Genomic DNA, 17,547 nt, shown 5'->3' on the forward strand with positions numbered 1-17,547 from the left:
CCATGCCCCTTCCTGAAGTCATCCTGACTGCTCTGAGGTTCCCGTGGCTCTTTCTTTGTCAGCTTTGCAGACGAGGGCACATCAATGCCTTAAGATCCTTCAAGCACATGGACTATGACTTCGTGCCTCTATTGTCTTCTCTGGTAACCAAAGGTACTTTGCTATGAAGAGAAAACACCTTGGTAACCAACGTGGCTCTTAATCACATCCTGCACTTTCTCTTTTCTTTTATTTCTTTCTTTTGTGTGTGTGTGTGTGTGTGTGTATTTAGTATTTCTCAGCCGCTGGCATTTAATCCACCAAGGGGGCACCTGTGCTTCTGTATCCACACGGGGTGCTGGAGACACCCTTAGGGTCAATCAAAATGTCCCCTGTGTCCAGCACTGCCCCAGACTGCAACATGCATTTCCCTGGGAAAATCAGAAATGATGTATTTTGTCCCAATTCTTCCCTATATCAAGCATTTAGGGGCCCCAAGAGAGACCCACATAGAAGTACTTCCTTTTCTTTCCCTGTTCAATAAATAACATTCTGAGGCCGAGGACAGGGAGATGTGGAGAGCAGAATCCAATAGCGGAAGCCACCCAGACTGGATAAACAGGAGGGGGCAAATGAAAATAAGCAGGTGAGGAGGAGGTTGGGAATGGCCGGGAGGGCTGGGGGTGTGTGGCAGGGAGCTTGGATTGTGGACAGCTATTGAGCAGAGCACCAAGGCCAGGCACGTGTGTGGCTGAGGTGAGCTTCAGCACAGCAGAGGTTCTGTCCTTGTAGGGGGCAGGGCCCAACCTCCAGGACAAGGAGTGGACCTAGCAGTTACCATGTTCCCACTCAGTATCAGAGACACTGCTGAGAGCTTGGCACCAACGCTTTTCATTCTGATGAGCGCCCAGCCCTTCAGATTATCCATAATTACACTTCTGTATATGGAGAAAAAACAGACTCAGAAAGGTTAAATGCACCTGTGTTCCCATGTCACTAAGACAAAACTGAGGTTGGAATCCATGTTTGATTTCAGTTTTTGCTCTTTCTATTGTACTGGTGTTTCTCGAATTGCTCCGATGTGAGAGAACCTGGATGGTCTGTGCATTCTTTGTGGTGTATGAATCATGTGGAAATACTGGATGGGTCAAGCTTACAATAGCTGAATATACAATTCCACATTAAATCAGATGCCGCCTTATGTAGATTCCATTTATGAAGTGTTCAATGATTTTTTAAATTACAGGAGAGAAACACAAAAACATTGAGAAAAATCTGTTGATTTGATTTTTCTGTGGCCCAGGAAAAAGGTACCTCTAAAAGTGAATAATAGCAGATGCCCCATGTCTGGCTTGGGGACCACTACGTTTTCCGAAAGTAGAGTCAGAGACCACCCCTCACCTGGACTCCGGCTCTCCACTGGAGAGCAGTGAGGAGGTGAGAGTCCCCTGCCCTGCCTCCACCTCCCTCAGGTCCGTCTGGCTTGCTACAAATGCCCACCAGAAAAACAAGGCAGTGATTTTTGTTTTAGATTTTATCGTTTCATTTTTACATAAGTCACCCAAGCTTCTTGTTAAAAATTACAAAACACAGATAAGCCAAAAAGTATATATAAATGAATTAGTTGTAAACATTCTCCACTAATATGCCACCAGCAATAAAAATTTGGACCTGTAATCATTCAGATACTTACTTTCTGTGCATATCCAGGCTGTAGATTTTTTTTTCCTGGCATACTTACTGTTCTACATCAGTTAATTCACAACTGCACTAGCATTTCCCAAAGATGGGTTCCCACGATGTATACAGTAAAATTGTCCAAGATACAATTTAAAAATGAAGATTCCTAGACTCTTTATTCTATAAAATCAGGGTCTTGCACCCCAGTCATGCTGACAGTCTGCTTTTAACAAACTTCCTGGTGATTCTCACATGATTCTCACAGTCCTCATTTTTATCTTGCCCAGGAATACTTCAATGTATTCCAGAGCCTGATTTAGTTATTCAGAGCCCTACTGATAGACATTTAGGCAATTCCTGATGTTTTTCTCAATGGTGTCACCTATATCAATGTATATATTGTTTTCTTTGAACAAACCCCTGTTAGTGGAGTTGTAGGGTTATGGACTCACTGGTATACTGACACTTCTTATATGTGTTGACTGTTGCCCTCTGAAGCAGGAATAGTGATGGGCAGACCCCAGTTGCACCCCCAGCAGGCAACACAGTGTTTTAAGCTCACGTAAAGATTTGAAGTATCAAGAGGACGTGCTGAAAGCTGAGGGCTGCTGAGATAAGGGAGCCAGCCTTTGTAAGTGTGAAGCCCAGAGATGAAAGCCGACTTGAGCCATGCCCCACATGCATTGGACCTGGTCCTGCCCACTAGAGCAGTCACCCCCATGATCCCTGCATCTGCCATGCACAGAGAGGCTCCCAGAGTAATCACTCCCACACTGTCATCTCCGTGAATGAATCTTCCACGGGGAGACTTCAAAAGGGGTTTGTAGGGGAAAGAAGAGCGGCCCCCATTGGCACCTCCATGGTTGGCTCACACACCAGACCTGGCAGAGGTGGATGAACTTTCACACATCCCATGTGGCATTCCTTCATTCAGCAGATAAAGGTTAGAACATTCACCTGTCAGCAACTATGATGGGTGCTAGAGCCACAGTAGCAGGTGGGACTCAGTCCCTGACCTTGAGTTCCTTGGACTTAATTTGGGGAGACCAAATTATGGAACAATTAGAATGCCACATGAGTGAAAGTGTAGCAGAGGTAAGGCTTATTATCCAGGGACACAGGGAAGAAGCCCAGACCTCCTGGAGGTCCCAGGAAAGTCATCAGAAAGGTGACACTTTCTCCATCATCTAAAAAGGAAATGTTTTTAATTATGAAAGGAATACACAATTGCAAAAAGTCTAAAGCATACGGAGGCATAGACAAACTTTAGAAACCCAACACATCTTCATTTCCCTAACATAATTACTGTTAGGTTCTGGACTCTAAAAATGTATATTAAAAAGATATATGTGTAGGTATATACATAATGAGATCATAGTTTACAGGCTTTTCCTTCAACTAGTTTTCTCACTCAACAGTATAGCATGGGCGTCTTCTCATGTCAATATATTTGTGGCCTCCTTTCACAATTATTTCAGTGGCTATAGAGTCATCTACATCACAGGTGTTCCATGAGGCATTTAAAACGATAGCACTCATCCTTGTTATTGATTAGTGTTGTATTATGGATTTTGTGGCCAGGCTCCCCTCAGGCCCTATCAGAGATTCCACTTTGAGCTGCTTTTTTGGACACAGATTCCCTTATCAGCACCAATGGGTCTCTTAATGAAAATCTAGCATCTTAATAGATGATTAAGTTGAGTCCTGAATATACTGTCTTACAAGTAAGCCTTAAATGTAAAAATCAAGGAAGCTCAAGTTACGATAGACCTACTAATATTATAGGTGAGAACACTAAAACTAGAGACAAATTTTCCTGAGGAATGTTCTAGACTTCAAAATGTTGGCACTGTGGGGGCCGCCTCTCAGCGAGTTGACTGCTGGTGACCTCTAATGGCAATCCAAGATACTGCACAAAAACCCCGTGGAAAACTGGGAACTGCTTGTATTATGTGTGGTTAATTCAACTGCAGTTGTGAATTCCCAAGGTCTTTGAAAAGGTGCTAAGTTATCTCATGATTAGAAGGGGGCTTAACAGAGTATCATGATGTAGATCCAGTGAGCCATGCCTCAAATTGGACCACTTATTTTCTGGCTGGAGCAAACGATCATTTTCATAGATGCGTAATATTGTGCATAATGTAAAGATATACACACATTTAAATGTCCACATTAACTCACACACTAGTTAAATATCAGAGGGCATATTAATCCTATGCCTTGAAATGTCCTGTTATTTAGCACAATATTACCAGGGCAGTCCGGAAATACCTGCAACCATTCATTGCCTGCCTAATGTTTGGTTTTGAAGGAGTGGGTCAGGCAGAGGGTCTTAGGCCACTGCTGGTAAATGCCAAACTAACTCTGAGGTCAGAAGTGCTTGGTGCTACATCCCCAGGTTCAAAAGCCTAAGAAGCCCTCATTTGGACTGGGCAGTGTCCCTCCACCTGAGAGAAATCAACAACAGTGAGCTTCTGAATAACTGCTGAGATCCACACCCGAACCCGGATGGACCAGAGCGGCCACAAAGGCTTCAAAGCACCTGACCAGCTCCCTCCGTGGGCTATTTTTGTAGAAAAAGAATGAGTCCTAGAAAACAACCAAATACCCATTGTTTGGCTGCGTTTATTTTCCATCAAGAGTGATGCAGATGGCTTGCCCAGTAGGGACCCACTCAGCGTCTAAAGACTTTAGGCAAATGGAGGTGGGTGGACTTTGGCAGTGCATGGTACTCAGTGGAAGGAAAGAGCAGGGGAACCAAGGAAAGAGTGAGGAAAAAAAGATCCTGACCATCAGGAAAAGTACAGCCAAGAGAAACTGCTCAGATAGGGAAAAGGAGGAGCACTGGGGGTACATTTTCACATAATGCAATGACACAGTGGTGATGTGAGAACTCATTTAAGTTTTCTCTCCAAAACTTCAGGGTGAGACTACTGGAATTAATTTCTATTTTATCAATACCAGAGGGAAAAAAAGGATGAATTTTGTTATTTTTAGCAATACAATATGTGTCACATTCAGACACCAGAAAGACCAAGTCTGGTTTTTAACCACTACTTTATGAGGCTGAGTAAGCTGCTGAGACTGACAAAGAGATCTTCTCCTCCAACTTTACAGAGTTCGTTTACCCCCAATCACCTTTCCCACTCCTGGAAGATGAAGGTGTGGCCATAATGCAATGAAATAATTAATGGTGATGTTTGAAAATTAAGAAGGCAAATCATTATAGGCTATTGGTGTTCATTTTTTGTATGTATTTTAAATGACATAATTACATGTGCTGAAATATATATATATATGCTGTTACATAGATGTATATTCACTGTAGAAAATTTATGAAATACATAAAAATAGTAAGGAATAGTTAAACCACTCAGTTCTACTACATGACAATGATAATGTCCAATATTTTTATGTGTATTCCTGTAATTCTTTATTATTTATATCTGCTGCCACATCTCTATTTCTTTATCCACTAATACAGAGTTGGAAATAAATTACTATTGTATTTTGTGAATCTGTTTTATTTTGCTTTAAAGTGATAAAGATGTGTATTACACATTCTTGTAAAATATGACTTAAGAGATGTACAATATTCTGTCATAAATCTACCACAATCTATCGTTTAAATCATTTTCTTTGCTTTGTGACTGAAAATAACGCTGTAATGAACATTCAATAACATTTCCTTTGTTTACTTATGTGTTTTACAATTTACTAATCATTCGGATCACTGAATAAAGGTGAAAGGGCCTTCCCAATTTCTTCAGTTAATGGGTGAAGATGTTCAGGTTCAAAGGTGACAAATGGCTTACCTGAGGCTACTCAGAACAAGTGATGATATAAGACAATCAGTAGGGAAATGAGAAAGAACCCTCCCCTGAGCCCATTGCCTGGTTCAGGACAAGTGTCCTGTGTCCCTGCCGGTTCCAAGGCTCAGTGGGTTGGCTTTCATGCATGGTTGCTACGGAGGCCTGAGTGGAAGGGAGGTGCCCACATTATGGCTTGAAACCTTTCGCTCTTCACCTCGTTTCATCCTCACAGCACACCAGGAAGTTGGTGTGAAGTTTCCATCTGACAGATAAGGAATCGGAGGACCGGGGGCCCAGAAAAGGCTCCAAGGAACAGATCAGAGATGGGGCCTAGTTTCTAGAGAGTTAACTGAAGCCCTTTTGCGTCAAGGCCTTTGGAAGGAATGGGTGAGGAGGAAAAGAAAAGTAGGGGGAGAGGAGGAGGAGGAGGGAGGAAAGAAGCATAGCAGGAGGGCTGGAGCAGGAGGAGGGAGAGGGAGGAGTGGAGGGGTCAGGAAAGAGTGGAGGAAGAGAGGAAGAAGTGGCTCTGCATTTGTAGGCTTCAAGGCATGCTGGATTTTGTTTATGAGTAAAGAGACCTGGCTCTCAAGGTTAACTTTTATCCTGACACCAGCTACGAAGGTCAAGGGGTGCAGAGCATCCAGAACTGTGCTGGTGTATGATTAGGCAGATCCATGTGAAACTGCCCTTCTTCTAGGCCAAAAGGGATGACTGCTGGCAAGTTCATGGGGTTTAAATCAATCTTTTCTCCTCTGTCTCACTATTACGAAGGGGTTACTTGTTTCTACAAATGCAGAAACCGCAGAACAGAGAAGTCAAACAACTTCCAAGGGATTTTACTTGTGAGTAAACCGGTTTTTATACCTGAGCTATGTGACTCTGGAATCTGCCTGTTCAGTGCACATTTAAACAAGTGCCCTTTCTGCAAGTGTCTCTCTGAGCTCTCTTTCTGTGATTTAAAATGTCATGTATATAAGAAAATACTTCCACTGCTTGACCCTACCCACACTCACACCAATCACTTCTGCCCCTCAATGGCCACAGAACATTAGCAAAAGCAATTGCACAGTATGATATGAAGTAAAGAAAAAGGTTGCCACAGTCACTAAAAGGGAGAAAATGCACAGACCATGCCAACCGCAGCACAAAAACAAGCATAAAAGAACAAAACAAGAGAAATTCAAAAAGAAAATTGAACACATTTGGGATTTTAAAAACAAAAGTGGAGCTCTGCTCTAGAGAAGGCTTGTGTCCTGCAGGAGCCAGAGGAGCTACAAACAGCCCAGCCGACAAAGGCAGATGGAGCACAGGAGCCGCAGAGTTCTCTCTGCACATTCACAGAAGCACTGTACATTTCACTGGGAAAAGCAAATGCACAAAAAAGTTGTCTTTTTTTTTTTTTGTAAGTGGTTGACAAAGAAGAAATCAAGGATTCTCTGATGATCTCCATGCTTGTAATGTTCTCTTTCTTTTTCCCCCACCAATATGTGGACCACAGTCTTCTTAACAAAAGAGCTGCAATATGTGGTATTAATTATTATGTACACACACAGACACATACACAAATACAAAGGAGATTTGCTATTAACTTAGATTGTAAAATTAAAAACCAAAAGCCAGTCATTACCTGTGTTTTAGTTCCAATACCAGGTAAATATGTTATTACTGAACTAACAATGTAAGAAAAAAATATAGCTTCAGTGATGAAGCAATATCACATGTTAGAAATATATCAACTTACCATAGTGAATGCTTGAAATTGATGCAAAAGCAGAGGTCAAGTGCTAACAGTTATACTTCTTGACCTGCGCAGTGTTTTCCTTTCAAGATGTGTGGCACCCAATGCAATGGAATGACTCAAAAATATAGTCTCTGGAAGCCACATCTGTTCAAAAATGGGGCCAATTCAGTCATACAACTGGATAATATGTTGAGCAAATCCAGTGAAACCCAGTTATGTCACCATGTGTAGCATCCCAAAATAGAGGCCATTCCTGACTCTCAAGTTTGAATGTTGCGAGTTTGCAGACAAAGACAAAGATAACATCTCTGGGAACATGTTCTGAACCCTGCCCAGGGCATGTAGAACAGACAATCTCATTAAGTGAGGCTGCTCATGGTTTGAAGATGAGCATTGGTCTTGCTGCCCTCTAAATGAAGACATAGGACACTCAGTTGCATCCTTATAAGTGGGCCAGTGAGAGGGAGGCATGGCATGGCTCACGGAATTACAGACATATTACAGAAGAAATAGAAAACTTTATAAGCATGAGGTTGTCATAGAACCTTGGATTTTGGTAACAGAGGCAGAGAGCTTCATTTCTAAAAAAGTCTCTGAGGCAGTCATTATGAAAAAGCAGCTCTTTGAGTACAAAGATAAATGTTCACTTGGGAGATGTCACCTTCAAGCTTTATTTCTGATGCCAGTACAGGGAATGATCGATCCTGTCACAAAATAGAGCTGCCCCTTGTAGTGCCTGAGGTCTGAATGGCCTTGAAATTGGCCTGCCTCGCAAGAGCAATTGGCCAACTCTCAAGGGAGGAAAACATCTGTACATATTTTTTGATGACCATGTATCTCACTAATAAAAAAAATTACTAATCAAAGAGGAAGGTGTTTGCAGACTACTTACATGAAAAAAGACCTAAAGTATGTCAATGCTATTATCATGATTAACCTAATAGAGAACTCGTCTCTTACCTAAAAAATGTACTCTATTTCTCAGAAAATTCTTAAATTGGTGATGTACATGAGTGCTTCTACAGGGTATTAGGTTTAGCTGTTTCAGCTGTTGAGTTGGTTGACATTTGTATTGCTTACTGTTGTCTTGGTCTCTCTGTTTATGCGCAGACAGTCTAACAGTAAAACAAACAAACAGACAAAACCAAAACCAAAATTTCAAGAGTGGAAAGGAGTTTTTCCCCAGATTGACATTCAAATTCATCTGACCACGAGTTTTGGGAGGCATGATATATGATGCAGTGTGAGTATTCTATTCTTGAAACTAGGAAGCAAGGTGCACAGCAGCCCAGCCAAGCCTGCATAGATGATAATGTGTTGTCTCTGTTTTATACTGTTATTAATATGAAATGCTTCCTCATTACATTACCTTAATTTGAGCTTTCAGCAGGATGGTGACAGTTACACTGCTTTAGGAAAGCAGATAGCTAGAACATCATGGGAAAGCACTTATATAAAAACTCTCTCTTTCCTTCTTTCTTTCTGGCTTGCTTTTCCTCCTTTGCTGCTGGTGACCACCCATGCTTGAGCAGTGTTTTGGCTGCTTTCCCACTGATGAGTTTTCCAAACCTTGTCAGGAGCTGGCAGTTAAATGTTCTGCTGCCAGCTTACAGAAAATACAAGTTGGATTGCCTTGTTCCTGCTTTCTTTCAGACTTGCATGTTTATCCATCTTCACCTTGATTCCTAGAAGAGTCAAACATCTGATCCTCAGGTCAAGCCTGAAGGAAATGGTAGTCCCAGCTGAAAATAAGATCGATCCCAATTTGCTTTATAGTGCTCTTGTTAAAGATCAGTGTTTAATATTTTCTCTGTGTGATGCAATGCTTCTTAATAAAAACAAAAAGGGATGTTTGACATTAACTTTAAAAGGTCCAAGCAACAGTGACATTCAGCAGAGAGAATATTATTCCATTTGCATGGGTCCGATGAAAGAAATAATTCTGACATTGGATACCATAGCATAGCTGAGAAGGGAGGAAAAGAGGAGAAATAAAGACAGAACTAGGTGACGGGCCCCAGCAAAACAACACACCACAAGACATTCAATTCCAGATTAGATCTTGCTTTTATTCCCTTCTCTCGAAAAAGATGCTTTAAATTATTTAATGGAGAAAGGTAGTACTTTGAACTCCAGGAAAATCAAAATGTTACAGCTCTGAGGGGTTTTTTGGTCTTACGGTATCTCGTGAATAAAACCAGCTTTAAAAAAAAAAACTAAAAAGCAAAGTTGTCTCATCTTTTATAAAAGCAAGTTCAAACATTTGGTACAGATGAAGGCTGGTCAAGCATTTAAACACATAATTTCAATGTCTGATGGCTCTAGAATAAAAGGCACTTGATTCAAAACGGAATGTCATATTGGTCAGCAATATATGCTTCCACTAAATAACCAAATACACAAATTGAAATAAAGTGAAATTCTTTTTCCAGAGTTAATGAAAGGTTCCTGTTTGTGAATTTGGGGCTTTGAAGTCCAAGCCTTCCAAACAGCACCAGGAATTTACTGGTGATTTATTACTATTTGGACAAGTGGCGAACAGAGCATTACTCTACGGAAAGTCCGCATTCCCTACCTGTCAAGGGAGCCTTCCTGAAATGGGGACACCAGTTCCCCTTGCTGCAACTCCTCTTAGGGCTGTGCCTCAAGTGGGGTCCACATAGTCTGGTGTGGTCATCTCTCCTGGGCCAGCACCCTCCCCCTCTCTCTCCTCTAACCCCCACCCCATCCTGTGTCGCTCATCTCCCAGTTGCTCTTCCCACTCACCCCAGGATCCAACAAAGCTCACTTTCTCTGCCCTGATCCTTTCTTTGTGACACTTGGGTTATACCATGAACTGATTCCAGGGACAGTTTCGCCTGCATTATTGCTCCATAATAACTGAATGTGGAGAGACTTTTTCAGACCCTTCTCAGTTTCTCCCAGGTGGCCAATTCCACACATACAAATAGTGGCCACTCTCCCTCCCCATGCTTAGATGCCCACACTGTGCATCCTGGGAAAGGACCATGCCCTGGAACTGTCTAGACTGAAAGGACCTCTGGGAGACAGGGGCTTCCCTGACATGGGTGGGTTCTGAAATAAGAGCATCTGTGTGCTCAGGTGTTGGGGCACTCACAGTCATTGCTGAATGGGACCCAAGGCAGCGACTCAGGGTGGGGGTGAGTATGTGTTTTGACACTACTCACATGGGGATGGCTGGACAACCCCCCCCATAACTTACTACAGTGTGGTCTTACATAAAACTGATCATAACACATTCACAAAGCTTAGGGGTATTACTGGATTATTTTCTTATTGTATTATTTGCTTGGAAACAACACGATTCTAATGACCATTAATATAAACTACCACCAATAAGCTATAGAATGATTACCTTATTTAAAGTTCAGTTTGCTATTTTTCGAGTCTCTGGTTTTACATATCCACATATCCTCACATGATCCATCTCAATCAGTGCACGTATGATAGACTCCTGCAGGTATTCTTTTGTGAAGTGGCTATCCAGATGCAAAAAAAAGTACAAGACAAAAGCTGTCATCAAGGGCTTCGTGGTTTAGTTGAACATAAAAGAATAGGCCTTAAAGGAATCCATGCGTGAGGTTAACACGGAGGACACAGCACTGCAGAGAGTTTCAGCATGGACCCCTCTGAAGCTGGACAGTGGGGTCGCAGACCCTGACTGTTCACTTACTGATGTGTATGGCCTTGACACATAGACTGGTGACAGGACCTCTGAACTTCAGCTTTCACATCCAAAAAGTGAAGACGATGTGGCACCCACCTCACAGGTTCCAGGGAGCATGAAATGCCACCACTGTGCTGTACTTGGAGCTCTAAAATGTGTGGGGAAGGATATCCACAACAACGGCTGATAGAACGTCCTGGAGTCACGAAGAACAAGCACTCTTAGGAAAGGTGCCATTTTAGTTAGATATGACACAGTGAATAGGGTTTGGATCAGAAGGGAAGGACTGTCTATTTCAGGAAGTGGAAAAAAAAAGAATGAGCAATAAGTCTTCGTCTGCCTTTGTGTCCCACATTATGTCTTGTCTTCCAGGTCTTATGGAAACACTTCCCTCATGTAAAAGAGAAAAAAATAAACATAATCGTATTACATTTTGGGTGAAACATTTAAAATCAGAGACATCACGCACAGCTTTGCTGCATACTAAAACCCTAAAGGAGAAAGAGGAACAGAAAAATGTTGTTTAATTTGTATGGAGGTTGGAGGAAAGAATGATCTTCAAATAGTTCAGAGTCCTGTCATTTGGCTGAAATCCATTTCTAAGTAAAACTCTCCATAGCGCCCTCCCTGCTCTTCTTCCCCGCCCTTCCTGTCCTAACCAGCTCTTCCCTAGAAGAGCTCTCACCTTCCCAAAGCAGAATAAAGCCCAGGACAGTGTTGAAGGAAAATTGCACTTTTACATTTCTAGATGATTTCCTAACAGAAAACATATGAACTCTCAGAAATAAAACAGGTGAGGATTCCAAGCTCCAACCTATGACCTGAAGAAACCAAGTTCATTGGGTGACTTACAAATGTGTTGATTATAACTCTCTTCATAGAATGACATCAGGACATTTGAATAGGAAATTAAAGAATTTACTCACCCGCCTTCTTACTTCCATCAGGCCAAGCAGCTGGAAAGACAGGGTTTTTGCTTTTTCCAGAACATAGCAATATTCACTTTCATTCACATTAAACAAGCTGAAAAGTTGTTGAAGTTTCCTTGAGATGTTTGTAAAGAATAGTGGAGCAAACATTTGGAAATTTGGGTGAGGAAGAATGCATCTCCAACACTGTACTAGACTCTTGCTTTTTAGTAAATGTTATGTCTGGCTTCACTTTGAGTGTGAAGGATGAATGTTTTTCAAAACTGTCATTGCCGTACAAATATGATGTGTTAATGCCTCAAAATCACTGTTTACCCAGCTGCTTCCATGTAAGGTACCTGGAACTCTCGCCAGAACTTTTTCTCTTTATGCATCTACTCTCATTTTCATTGCCATTTCTGTAGATTATTCTAAGAGGCAAAAGAAGCATGGTGATTTTGAGGAGGTGGCTCCAGATACTCTTTTATTTCCACAGGCACCAAATCCAAGCTTGATGGCAGGATGGAAGTTAACTTGGGCAACATAGGCATGATTAGAGAATCCATCATCGGGGCATTTCCACCCACAATTTTCCTCCCAAGATTCTGTTATTCTTTGTTAGGACAAAGACTACCCAGGGGACATAATTGGAAAGTCTGATGTAGCTATGAACCACAACTTTCCTGCAGAAAACCCTACAGCTGTCCTTGTAATTAGATATGTTCAATTTCAGAAGCCTGGAAAAGTGGAAATACTAGGTTGGCAGTTAGAATAAAATTCAGGAAAGATTCACATAGTTGGTAATTGAAGCTATAAGCATGCGCGAGGTCATGAAGCAAGAGAATAGAAAGAGAGAAGGCCCAGAACCAAGCTGCAGGGTTCTCCAACATTTAAAGATCAAGAAGGTGGTTTATTCAGGTATGATATACAACAATTCAAAATCTTTAAAATGTAAGGTATTATATCTGAAGTGGATCAGTGAAATGAGAGCTTCAGAAAGACTCCAGCAAGTCTCGTATCAGAATCAGTTACTGAGGGGCTGTGGCAAGGGGTGGGGACAGAGTGGAGAGGAAAATGGGAACTAGGAACCCCCAGCACCCCTCCACAGGTGCTGAGGTTGGTAAGGTTCTGCAGCCCAAGGTAAACTCTATGCAGTGCATACCTAGTCACCTTCAAAAGGCAAATGGAGAGTTTCAAGCAATGCTTCACTTCCAAGATCAGGAGACATTTCTAATCATCTTTACAACCTCCCAAGTAAAGATGTTCAGAGGCTTTCCATGTCAACAGCAGGAGGCTTATATTCCATAAAGTTAAGCCTGTGCCATTCTCAGCCTCAGCCAGTATGTTATGAAGAGCATTACCATGGCGATTTCACATTCTGGAACTGTGCTTGTCTCTCAAATGCCACATGCCAATGAGTCATAGAGGTGTTTCATTCTAGAACAATGTACACCCCAAAAAAGGAGTTTGTACAGATTTACCAAGAAACTATTGTTATTGTCTACAGTTCACACAGTTCCAAAACTATCTTTGCCTCCTTTTACTTACAATTCGAGCCCAATCTTTTCTAAGGCACTGGCCTCCCAGTATTGCTGTAGATAATTCAGCCTTGGTTTCCTATGGTTAAAGATTATGACTCACACCAGCCTACAAGCCTGGAGAATTACACTGAAGTTGATGCCCACAGTGATCCGATCTGGAGATTCCACACATAGAATATGCTGCTACTACCATGAGAGACTTATATTGACACAAATCATGTATTTACCTCTTTATGACAATTAAGTTACAAAATAGTCTATGCAGTGATCCACAGTGTCATCTCATCTTGATAAGGAAGGGGTAGCTAGAGGAAGAATTGCTGGATGCCTTTAAGTCATCCTTCAACATGAATCACTTTCTTATAAAAGATGAGACAGTTTCGTTTACATATCCAAAGCTAGCTGCTATATTTTCTAAGTCATGTCTCAAGTAGAGCATCTAGAAAAAACTTACATCAGTAGTGCCTAAGTCTGGCACTGCAGGGAAGCTGGTTTAAAATTACAGAGCCTCTGGAATTTTCAAATGTTCAAAACATCCAACCTACAGCCTGGGAATCTGTATTTTTAATGAGCATCACTCATGCCTTGCTATGGAACACACATTGCATATGTAGCATTTTCTAATATATAGGATCAGGCCAGAGGAAGAATGTCTGTGTATGAGAACTCCCTAAATGATGCACAGTTGCACTGTCTGGTTAGAGTTGAAACCATTTTTGTACTTACGACCATCCCATACAATGTCACTGGTTACATATGGTTTACCAGATATGATCATTACTGCACTCACCTTGGTTGATATACGGATAATAAAAGGGCCTTATTAGAGGTTTTTATTATGCCCCACAATCTTTGAATACCTGCTGATTAGAAAAGTTAGAGCAGTTATCTAAGAGAGCCTGAAGGATGTCTTCAGTATATGTCATCAACAAACCCCATGATTACTCCTCTCTTGGCTTGGCACTTTGGTGGGTTAACAATGGAGAGGTGTTGCAAGGCTTGTTCCCACCACCTCCACATATTTGCATGAGGCTTGGAAGGATGTGTTCCAGGCATTGGCCCAGACTGCATCTATGTATTCCTTTCTTACACAGGATCTCATTGCCTGTGGGATCTTTGTCTGTCAGAGGTAATCCAGGAGAGACCAGCTGATGGCTGATGGGGTCACCTCAGCAGCCCAGGAGACATGTGTCCTTCAGGTTGTTTTTGACAACACCAAAACCATCAGGAGCATCCCCTCCATTATGGGACTTCTCGGAGTGTGGTCCATGGATTCCTGCATCAGCTTCCCCCGGGTGGTTGCTAAAAAACACTCAAAGGCCAAGCATGGTGGCTCATGACTGTAATCCCAGCAGTTTGGGAGGACAAAGCAGGAGGACCACTTGAGGCCAGGAGTTTCAGACCAGCCTGGACAATATAGTGAGACCTTGTCTCTAAGAAACTTAAAAAAGAAAATTAGCCAGGCATGGTGGCTCATGCCTGTAGCTACTCCGGAGGTTGAGACAAGAGGAAAGGTTGAGCCTGGGAGTTCAAGGCTGCATTGAGCTATAATTGTGTCACTGCACTTCAGCCTGGGCAACAGAGCAACACCCTGTTTTACATCATAATAATAACAAAATAAAAAAATAAAAACCACTCAACTTCTGAATACTTCCCCAGGCCTACTGAGTGGGAATTTCTGCTGGCCTCTGGAATCTGTTTTTAACAATTTCTCCTGGTAAGTCAAATATACAGTAATGTTTTGGAATGAAGGTGCTAATTACAGAGGCTGAGAGGGAAGGAAGCAGTAACTTGCCACCTTTCACCATGCCCAGCTCTGGAATAACACAAGGAAGCCTTGGAAGGGCGAGCTCCACTCTAGTACCTGGCTGTTAGCATAGGAGTATTATTGCCAGATCCTAAACCCACTACACCTTTGGGATTACTCATCTCAATAAATGATATTTCCACTTTATTTATGTATTTATTTATTTTGAGATGGAGTCTGGCTCTGTTGCTCAGGCTGAAGTGCAGTGGCGTGATCTCTCCCAGGTTTAAGCGATTCTCCTGCCTCAGCCTCCCAAGTAGCTGGGATTGCAGGCAGCTGCCACCATACCCAGATAATTTTTGTATTTTTAGTAGAGACGGGGTTTTGCAGTGTTGGCCAGGCTGGTCTCAAACTCCTGACCTCAGGTGATCCATCCGCTTCAGCCTTCCAAAGTGCTGGGATTACAGGCGTAAGCCACGGTGCCCAGCATTTTCCACTTCTGAGGGTCTCTTTAACTCTTTCCCTCACCCTCCTCATCCAAAATACAGCAGGAAATTCTGCCTGCTTTCACCAAGTGCCATCACTTTTACCACTTTGCCTGTACCATGGCAGGTGCATCTGCTTCTCCCCCCAGGCCCCTCACCCACTGTTGATGTCCATGTAACAGCCAAACTGCTCCTCTGAAAACAGGAGTCAGGATATGTGATATCACAGCCCAAACTTCTCAATGACTTCCAACTTCGCTATAGAATAAAACTGAATGTCCTTACAGTGGCCACTGGGTCCCTAAATATCACATCAACCTCTGAGAAGCCACACTGACTTCTCAGACCTTCCTTGTCTCCCTCCACTTCCCCAGGACCTGCCCCGCCACCGCTCCTGAAGGACATCAGACTTGCCTCCCCCAGGACTTTGCAGGGCTGCTCCCTCTGCCTGGAATCCTCCATCCCTAGAAGCCCCTCCAATTATGCTGGTCTCTGCACAAATGGCATTGCCCTGTGGCGTCTCAGATGACCTGTCCTGTAGAGCTTCTCACCACTTCTTCTCCCTTGCCTTACTTCACTTTCATTCATAGCCCATTTTATTTCCTGACATGTATGTTTTATTCGGTCCAGTTCTGTTGAGAGCCCTCTCCCAGGAAGCAAACTGCCAGTTTCTCACTGTATCTTCCATGGCACAAAGGGAGTTAGCTAGCTAGCTCTCTGGCCACTGCTGCTGCTTCTTCTTCTAAATAAATTTTATTGTGCATATTTGGTGCTTACAACATGATGTTATGGGATATGCACAGTAAAATGGTTACAACAGTGAAGCAGTTTAACCTGTCATCTCAGTTACTTTTTTTGTGGTAAAAGCAGCAAAAATCTACTTACTTAACAAAAATCTCTAATGCACTGCAGTGTTATTAACTTTAGTCCCCAGGATGTGTATTAGGTCCCTAGACATGCCACGCTACATATCTGCTATTTTATATCCTTTCACTTATATCTTCCCATTTCCTCTACCCCCACCCCACACCTACCACCACCTGTGGTAACTACTGTTTCATTCTTCGCGTATTTGAGCCTTTAAAAAACATTCCATCTATAAGTGAGACCATGCCATATTTTTCTTTCTGTGTCTGGCTTATTTTACTTGGCACAATGTCCTCCAGGTCCATCTATGTTGTGGCACATGGCAGAATCTCCTTTTTAAAGGCTGATTAATATCCCTGTGTATGTGTATATATCACATTTTCCTTATCCATTCCTCTATTGATGGGCATTTAGGTAGTGTACCTAATGATGCAATAACATGGGAATGTTGATAACTTTAGAAGATGGTGATGTCATCTCCTTTGGATATATACCCAGAAGTGGGCTTGCTGGGTATTATGGCAGCTCTATTTTTAATTTCTTTAGGAACCTCTATGCTGTTTTCCATAATGGCTGTACCAATCTACACTTCCACCAGCCATGTACTAGGGCTTTATCCATACCCTGGCCAACATTTATTATCTCTTGCCTTTCTGATAATAGCCATCCGTACAGCTTTGCTATTTCAGAGACAGTCAGAGATATGACATAATATCTCATAGTGATTTTAATTTGCATTTCCCTTATGATTAGTAATCTTGAACACCTTTTCCTATACTTATTGGCTGTTTGTATATCTTTTTTGGAGAAATGTCTGTTTGGGTCCTTTTTTTTTTTTTGAAACGGAGTCTCACTCTGTTGCCCAGGCTGGAGTGCAGTGGCGCGATCTCAGCTCACTGCAAGCTCTGCCTACTGGGTTCACGCCATTCTCCTGTCTCAGCCTCCCGAGTAGCTGGGACTACAGGTGCCCGCCACTACACCTGGCTAAATTTTTTGTATTTTTAGTAGATACGGGGTTTTATTTATTTATTTTTTATTATTATACTTTAGGTTTTATGGTACATGTGCTCAATGTGCAGGATAGTTACATATGAATACA

The 17,547-nt window shown here is 42.2% G+C and overlaps 1 long non-coding RNA gene across 1 annotated transcript; it reads right to left on the reverse strand.

The window, feature by feature from the left end:
- Nucleotides 1–8,368: 8,368 nt before the first annotated feature.
- LOC129021727 (uncharacterized) lies at nt 8,369–13,172 on the reverse strand. The gene is made up of 4 exons (XR_008496135.1): nt 12,971–13,172; nt 11,827–12,239; nt 10,589–11,391; nt 8,369–8,897 (listed from the first exon to the last, which is right to left on the reverse strand). It is a non-coding gene; the product is annotated as an uncharacterized LOC129021727 (long non-coding RNA).
- Nucleotides 13,173–17,547: the final 4,375 nt, after the last annotated feature.

The sequence above is a fragment of the Pongo pygmaeus genome, chromosome 21 (genome assembly GCF_028885625.2).
Source record: "Pongo pygmaeus isolate AG05252 chromosome 21, NHGRI_mPonPyg2-v2.0_pri, whole genome shotgun sequence".
Taxonomy (NCBI): domain Eukaryota; kingdom Metazoa; phylum Chordata; class Mammalia; order Primates; family Hominidae; genus Pongo; species Pongo pygmaeus.